At 35.9% G+C, this 9,099-nt stretch overlaps 1 long non-coding RNA gene across 1 annotated transcript in view; it reads right to left on the bottom strand.

Annotated features, from left to right (window-relative positions):
• Positions 1-567: 567 nt before the first annotated feature.
• Positions 568-9,099, bottom strand: part of LOC110256719 (uncharacterized) — a 231,022-nt gene continuing 222,490 nt past the window's right edge. The window contains exon 3 of the long non-coding RNA XR_014827741.1: positions 568-2,438. This is a non-coding gene — a long non-coding RNA (uncharacterized LOC110256719). The remainder of the gene's footprint in view (positions 2,439-9,099) is intronic.

Below are 9,099 nucleotides of genomic sequence, written 5' to 3'. Positions count from 1 at the left end.
ATCCAGATTTGGGCAAATGAAATCAAAAGGGATAAGGCGTGTAACACAGGTAGAGATCAAGGTGGCACACATGCACATAAAAGGTCCCGTTGATACCAGAAGATGGAGAAAGTTAAAGGCAAGAAGAGTCTCTCTTCAGTAGACTAAGACCCACACTTCCATTTTCAGCCTTGACTTCCATGACTATAAACACCTTAATGACTCCAATTCTTTTTTTTTTTTTTTCTTTTTGCCTTTTTGAGGGCCGCTCCCGCGGCATATGGAGGTTCCCAGGCTAGGAGTTGAATTGGAGCTGTAGCCGCCGGCCTATGCCAGAGCCACAGCAACACGGGATCCAAGCCGCGTCTGCAACCTACACCACAGCTCACGGCAACGCCGGGTTCTTAACCCACTGAGCAAGACCAGGGATCAAACCTGCAACCTCATGGTTCCTAGTAGGATTCCATAACCACTGCGCCATGACAGGAACTCCAATGACTCCAATTCTTAACATTCTCAGTCATACTCTCTTTCTAAAGGTCCAACATCATATTTAAAACTATTTTATCTCTTTTCTTCAATTTTCAATAGCTATCTAAAATGTAATCCCTGTCTCCAACTGAACATATTATTTCTGACCAGGAATAATACTCAAAATATTCATAATCAATATGCCACAGGTTCACTGATATTCAACTAATCAGAATGTACCATAGTAAGAAACAACTGACCAGTGTCAATTGCAATAGATCAGTGTGTACCAGCTGAATAACACACTCATTTCCCATTACTCTCCTTTGAAAGTACTTGCTTGTATATTATTTGACTGTGCCATCATCGAGTCTCCTAAGGTAGAAACACTGGAATTATCCTCTCTTTGTTCTCACACCCATCATCAAATCTTTTGTCAGAGAAATTTTCGCAACACTGTGGTGCCCTATAATGGAAAAGCATGTGAAAAAGAATATGGATGAATGTGTATGTATAACTGATTCACTTTGCTGTACACCTGAAAAAACACACCATTGTAAGTCAACTATACTCCAATAAAAGTTTTTTATAAAACTTGCAGAATCTATGGAAATTTGTCTTTTTAAAAATGCTTCTTCTCCATTACCATGGTCTTTAGCCTAGACCTTCATTATACCTTATATTTCTCTAGCCTTTTATCTCGTCTCCAAACACATAATCATCCACATTTTCTTTACAGGCTTTAAACGTATTCTCTCTCCTTCCTTGCCCAGCAAATGACAATTCACTAGGCAAGGATCAAATTTAATGTCTTTTGATGTCTTTCTAAATACTACTTCTAAACAGTCTGGATCACCACTTCTCGACTCCCTTACCATTTGGCTGAAATTCTTTCAGCCACCTCTGAGACATATTAATCTTCTCTGCCCACATCTATTTTCCCAAAATAGATCCTCTGGCTCAGAAAGTGTGGTTTATTATCACATCCCTCCTTAGTGATTAAAAACTGACTTTTTTTTTTCATCAGAAGGAAGGAAAGAAAATGAGGCAGAGAGGGAAAAGTTTGGATATAGGTAATTCTGAATCTGAAATTTTTTGGCTGAAGCCACGAACATGGTGTAAGGAGTTAGGGAAGTCTGAGAATAGCTGTGATCGAAGAGTGCTGTGGGTTATTGGAGTCAAAAAGGCAGAATTATGAGGCTAGTGCATTTTCTTCAACATATTCACCAAAGTCTCAACAGGTGACAGCAAAGAGAGGAGTTGAGAAAAATATCATGATCCAAGAAAGAAATTACCATGGAAATTTGGAGATAATGCATCCAGGTAGTGGACAACAACACTAAAGATAGAAAAAAGCCTTGTTTTAGCAGATAGAGTTACTGATCTCCACTCTAAGGATGCCAAAAATTCTGGCATCTGAGCTTTGTAGCTCTAAAGAAGCACATGCTTCATCATTTTATGTATAGAAGTAATGTCTACTCATCCCCTATTAATATCCTATGTGGTAACTTCTGTTATAAATAAATTTGGGAGAAAACAGAAAAATCCTTCTACAAGAAGGGGAAAAAATGATTGTATTGTCTTATTTTCTGGTTCATATGCTAAGAAGAATGAATTCCATCCCTTGAATTCGTGTAGGTAGGTATTCTGGAACAATGGATTACGTCTTTTGGAACATTTATGAATGGGATAGGGCATTTGTTAAGAGAACAGTCTTTTTTTTTTTTTCTTTTTTCTTTTGTAGGGCCGCACCCGCAGCATATGGAGGTTCCTGGACTAGGAGTCTAATTGGACCTACAGCTGCCAGCCCATGCCACAGCCACTGCAATGCCAGATCCGAGACACATCTGTGACCTACACCACAGCTCACGGCAGCGCTGGATCCTTAATCACCTCATGGGTTCCTAGTTGGATTCGTATCTGTTGTGCCGCAATGAGAACTCCAATCTCTGGAATTTTTGATGTACTCATTTTCTTGGCTCTCTGTTCTGAAAATGGAGATTGATATAACCAATCTGTGAGATGTTATGAGCATTGAATAAATAAGAAAATCAGGCATGTAGAAAGTACTCAATAACTACCTTTATTGTATATATTGGTGACTAAAACAATATCTACATATTTGTCTGGAGAGATAACAGACACCTAAGCAGGTCATACTGTCCATTGCCTGTTTTGTTCATAGGCATTTCAGGAAGAACTCAAACTTTGTAAAAGTAGGAAGAGGTAGACATTGTAAACTCGGAACTCACTCATCCTTACCCTTCTCTTTTTAGGCTTGATCAAGTTTTATAAAACTATAAAATGTAAGTTCTACATATACAAGGAAAATTACCACAGACTTTAATTAGGTGTCAGCAGTTACATTTAGACAAAAGAAAAGGTATGTTCCATAAAACATCCTCATCTCTGGGATTATCTTCCCATCCTTACTGAGAAGGATGCTGTTGAGGATGATGTAAGGCCCTTCTGCATTTCTTCTGCCAGCATTTGAAACAATTGTCTAGGGGGAAAGTCAGTACTGGAAATCTTACCTGAGGATATAAATATCAACTGTTTTGAAAAGTTCTGTCTTAACTGGAAGAATGAATTCATACTCCATTTCTATAATGGGAACCAAATCAATTCATTCTTACTGACTTCATCCTCATAGTTTATAAGTGCTCTTTAAAGAAGGCTTTCATATCTTATTCAGAAGCTATAGGTTAACAAACCTTCCTGAAAGTTATCATTGAAACTCTAAGGTCCTTATGCCTTAATCTGGCTTGCACACATACGACATTATAATAATAACTCAAATTATTTAGTTGTAGATTCAGCTTCAAAGCTCAGGAATATCCTCTTACTCTCAGTTCCTACTTTTTGTCTGAGAAATTCTGAATACTCAAGGATGATTTTTAACATGTGCTCACAAATGAGCTGACTCCTACTGGATTCTGCTGAGGATCCACGCCCTTTAGTCTCTTCCAGGCATGTTTTGAGCCCCACACTGCCCAGAGATGAAGCTATTTTTCCTAGGTATTTGCTGGAAATGACTATGTCCTCTGACTTTTGCTAAATAAGGACACAAGGTCCCTTGAGATAGGTAAATTATAAGGCATATTGAGAATAAGTGAGGAGAACAATTTCTATATCCACTTTGGCTGCATTCTGTTAGGGATAAATTCAAGGACTGTGAATTTTTTTCTGTGACATGGCAGAGATTTTAGTATAATAGTGCTTGTTTTCTGTCTTTACTTTTAAACACCCACTCTATACCTAAGGTCCATTGGGGATTGGATAAAATGAGTGAGAAACTCCATTTTTGCTCAAAATCATCACACAATGAAGAATTTGTACTGAGTTATTCTTCCTTTAGAACAGGGAACCCCTGTGGAGCCATGAAAATAAACTTCTCACATGTCCATGTAACAAACTGAGGAGAAACATCTGAATCTCTCCACTGCTTATTTCCCAATTTTCTAGTGTCTTCTGTCCTCTAATACTCCCATTCCCCAAATACAAAAACAAAACAGCTGCTATATTTTCCTAGCTTTTATTTCACCCCCATTAACCTTACTATTGCCGTCTTAAGTATAGGACTAGTTATATCAGTCAGCTTGAGAGATATACCAAAGAAGGAAACTTTTGCGATTAATTACTGAATGGTTCATTCAACCCAGTTTGGATTTCGTCCATTACCTTAGGACATAGAGTTAATCCCACTGCCATCTTACAGACTGACAAACTGATCAAAATGTAAACTAGAAAAGACAGTCAGCCACTTAGTTAATTACAAAAATGTATGATATTTTCATAAAATACGAATTCATTTGTTACATGTGTCTCTGCTATATGGAAAATTTCAGTTCAGTAGGGAGGGCAAATTGTCACCCCTGAGAATAAAAGCAAACATATGAGTGGCAGAGAATGCAGTAGTCAGTTGGTTAGAATAAACTTTCATTCTATTGGAATGTGCTGGGATTTGGAGCAGTTATGGGAGGTTTTTTTATATATATATATATAGTTCAGAAGGGAGAAGGGTTTTAAAGTAGACATCAAATTAAGATGGACAAGAGGCAGAGATATACATGCCCAAAGAAGAAAATGAAACTTTCGTATTCTAAAAATATCTATTGATTTATATTTTCCTGGTGAGAATTCATTACTGGTGGTATCTGTCAGGTAGCAGTAAAAGTAGATTAAAACAGCAGCCCATGAGGGTCAAGGTGGAAAGGCTTACCTTTGTCAATAAAGGGGCAAATAGTTTCAGAATTAAGAGCCAAGATACAGAAATAAGAATTGTTTTTTTACATTATTTGAGTGTTAATGATTTGTCCACATTTTTTACCTTTTTATTCCAACTCTAGACATTGGTTTCCTCTCATAACAATGGCTAAACAGGTAATAGTTGATCGACTAAGATCTTAGAGTTTAAGCAAAGCTTTCCCATTTTAAATCCACTTAGTTTTGCTTTATGGAGTAACTGAAGCCTATTATCTTTTATTTAATATTTTTCACCTAAAGTATCTTATTTTATAGCCCAATGCATTGGCAAAACTGGAGAAAAATGTTTAATACATTCTTTATTTAGCAACCCAGTAAATTCAATGATACCTTGTAAGAACATATCATTGTTGGACTAAAACCAGCAATATAATTAGCCTGGTTTACCCATAGGCTTGTGAAACAATAGTTTCACAAGATATGACATAGGAAAGTTTATTTTTATTTTTTTGCTCTTTAGGATCACGCCAACAGCATATGGAGGTTCCCAGGCTAGGGGTCCAATCAGAGCTACAGCTGCTGGCCTACACCACAGCCACAGCAACACCAGATCCGAGCTGTGTCTGTGACCTATACCACAGCTCACAGCAACACCAGATCCTTAACCCACCAAGCGAGGCCAGGGATCGAACCGGCAACCTCATGGTTCCTAGTCAGATTTGTTTCCACTCTACCACGATAGGAACTCTGGACACAGGAAAATTTTTAACAATCAAAACAGAGCTTCCATTGAAGAACAGAACTTTCTCAGTGGACCTTATGTTGATTGTCACTATTTTTATAGGCAGAAAACATTTGGGAGAATACATTGATTCCTAATGGAAAGACAGAGTTATACTGACATGTTTGTGTAAAACTGAGTGAGAATGTTGCCCTTCCTCTTAATAATTCTGTTGAATACTCTCACTGATTTGTTTTACAATGTCAATTACAAAAATATAAAGCATGGGTAACTAACTGGTTTCCAGGAGCAGTCTCCTTTAATTTTCAACAGTTAACTACTATTTTTATTTATTAAGGAGGTAGTGAGGGTTACTGAACTTGGTAGGTATTATGGGTGATAATCTGCCATCCTTGGGTACTTATGTAGAGGAGTCCAGGTGCAGTAGTGACCTGAAAGAGACTCAGCAGTTCAAGCAAGGGGTCCAGATGAGCATGCTATAGAATGACCTATCCTACACTAATAACCAGAGCTGGCAGAAGAACATCAAGTACTAATGAGAGTTGAACTATCTGCACAACATTATGGAAAGATTCCCAAACTGGGTGTTTTTCTTCTACATGCTTATAATAAAGAGACTTCCATTCCAGCACTCCATCTTAAACAACTGGTAAAAATCAAGCAAGATGTATGGAAACAAAGGTTTTCAGAAACTAAACAGACAATGCAGTGTGTGGTTCATATTTGAAAATAAAATGTGAGGCTAGCCTTAGGATTACCCAGATAATATCTTAGAGGCTGTTTCCAACATGAATCAGAGGGGAGCGGAATCCAAACAGAGCCATGCTGCTTTCTCAGTTTAGAAGACAGAATTTGAAGTTCAGAGGAGCCATAGTAGCTTGGATATGTGGGGAAGACTAATGTAGATGAAGGAATCTTCTAGAAAAAAAAAGTTCTGATGATCTGAAGACCCTCTGTGAACCCTTCAACTGATACTGAATTTCAATAATAGAATTTATAGGACTATTCCCAGGACTCAAGAATGGCTGGGAATAGTTGATATGTTTACCAATCAGAGTTAGGAGACCTCATGATAAATGGACATTAGGTAAAATCATCAGAGACATACTGAATTAATTGTGGAAGAAAGCTAAATTAAAAGCAGTCTTAACAAACCTAAAATTTAAAAGCAAGTCTCAGAAGGGCCAAACCAATTCCAAGTAGCTTAGATTTTAACAACAAGAGTCAACTTTATTATTTATTTATTTTGGCCCCACCTGTGACATATGGGAGTTTCCAAGGTCAGGGATGGAATCTGAGCCACAGCTGTGACCTACACCACAGCTACAATACTGGATCCTTAACCCACTGCACTGGGCCCAAAATTGAACCCATGTCTCCATAGCAACCTGAGCTGCTGCAGGATAATGCTGGATACTTGCCCCAATATTCCACAGCAGAAACTCTTGACAAACGTCAACTTTAATGGAATATAAGAAAACATATTATGCACTGTAAAATTTTATGATGGCCATTATTCAATCAAAAATTACTAGCTACGCAAAGAATCAGGAAATATAATTTATAATTATGAAAAATAATCATTCAATAGAAAGTGATACAGAAATGATAAAGATGATGAAATTTAGTGACAGCAGTAATAAAAATAGCAAGTGTAAATATGTTCCAAATACTCAAGAGAAGAGGGAACCATGAAAACCTGATAAAGGAAGAAAGGAAAATGTAAAAGATATCAAGAGGAAATTCTTTGTGAAAAAAGGTGTATTAAAGATATATTGGATTGGGGATTTCCCATAGTGGCTCAGTAGTTAACAAACCCTATTATTATCCATGAGGATGTGTGTTCAATCCTTGGCCTCACTCAGTGCGTTAAGGATCTGCCCTGTGAGCTGTGCTGTAGGTCACAGACATGGCTCAGATTCAGCATTGCTACGGCTATGGTGTAGGCTTTGATTTGACCCATAGTCCAAGAACATCCATATGCTGGGGGGTGTGGCCCTAAAAAAAATGATAATATTGGATTGGAATAATGAAAGATAGACCCTATATAGGAAAGCTTTAAAAAAAAAAAAACAACAACCTGATACTGCAATAGCAATGGAAAGTATAAAAATTATACACAGGGGGGAAAAAGGAAATGAACAAAGCATCAGTATCTAGTAAGACAATAGTGTTATATAAAACATACACGAAATTGGAACACCAGAAAATTAGAGGAAGACAGCAAAAATATTTGTAGAAACAAATATCATCTTATGATGAACTATATTGTTGTCAAACTATTAACTGCAGACTAAATTAAGTATGTGGACTGCTTTACAAGACTCCTAAGCTATAAATAAATTTATGTTTTTAAAATGTTGAAGAAAGAAAAAGAATATGCAACAGAGATGTTATGTGGACAAAAAATAGTTACTATTTAGTCTTTTACAGAGATAAACTTACAACAAAGGAAAAAAATGAAGCACAGACCAAGTGAATACAAGGTTAATGCCAAGTACATTCACAATCAAATAATTTAAAAAAACAATACAAAGGAGAAAAATCTTCATATAGAGTAAAGGTAAGTATTATGCACAGAGGATTAAAAAAATGATAGGAGAATGCTTTTCAAATATGGTACAAGCCAAAATAATTGCTTTGAATATACTGCTAATGGAAAAGCAAAATAAAAAACTGTCAAACTGTCAACTTAACATTCTAAATGCAGTGGAAATTTCTTTCAAAGATAAAGTAAAATATTTTAAAGAAAAAAAATGAGAGAATGTATTGCCAGGATATCTACAGTACAAGAATTATTTTTTTTATATAATGATTTTTATTTTTTTCCATCATAGCTGGTCTACAGTGTTCTGTCAATTTTCCACTATACAGCATGGTGACCCAGTTACACATACATGTATACATTCTTTCTTCTCACATTATCATGCTCCATCACAAGTGACCAGACATAGTTCCCAGTGTTACACAGCAGGATCTCATTGCTAATCCATTCCAAAGGTGATAGTCTGCATCTATTAACGCCGAGTATTAAATGAAGTACTTAACACAGAAGAAAATAATAACTGAAAAAATATGGATCTACACAAACACAAGAGGAATATGGGAAATATTCAATGATAGATAAATATACAATATTTCATCATTATCAAGTTATTTAAAAGGTAGTTGAATATTAAAGAAACAATGTCACAAATTTACAGCACACATATAATGCATGATACTTTCACAAAGTATGGGAAGGATAAATATGTGCTTTGTTGTAAGTTTCTTATTACAAGTGAAGTTGTATGATATTTTTGACCACAAATTATGATGAATTAAATTGTATGCTGTAATTGTGTATATACCACAGAGTCACTGCTGGAGTGTCTATGTGTGAGTGTAATATGGCTAAGAAAACAAATTGTGGATATATAATTAAACAATTTTTAAAAATACTTTAATACACAGAACTAGTAAAAGTGAAAAATAAAGAATATATGGGACAAATAGCAAGATTTATATATAACCCATATATACTGATTAAAATAAATATAAAAATTTCCAATGTAAGGTGTGATATAGGTATCACTACAGACCCTACAGGGAAATGTTTAAAAATAATTGTTTCCTTCAGAAGTATTAAAAATTGAATAGTAACATTTATATCAAATAGACAGATACAGAGATATATAGATAGAGATGTTAAATAAATTAAA

This window comes from Sus scrofa, chromosome 14 (assembly GCF_054392235.1).
Source record: "Sus scrofa isolate SSC_HxYL_T2T_F1_AM1 chromosome 14, Sscrofa_HxYL_maternal_Yorkshire_Landrace_v2.0, whole genome shotgun sequence".
Taxonomy (NCBI): domain Eukaryota; kingdom Metazoa; phylum Chordata; class Mammalia; order Artiodactyla; family Suidae; genus Sus; species Sus scrofa.
The sequence above is the reverse complement of the archived record's forward strand: the minus strand, read 5'-3'. Positions and strand labels throughout refer to the sequence as shown.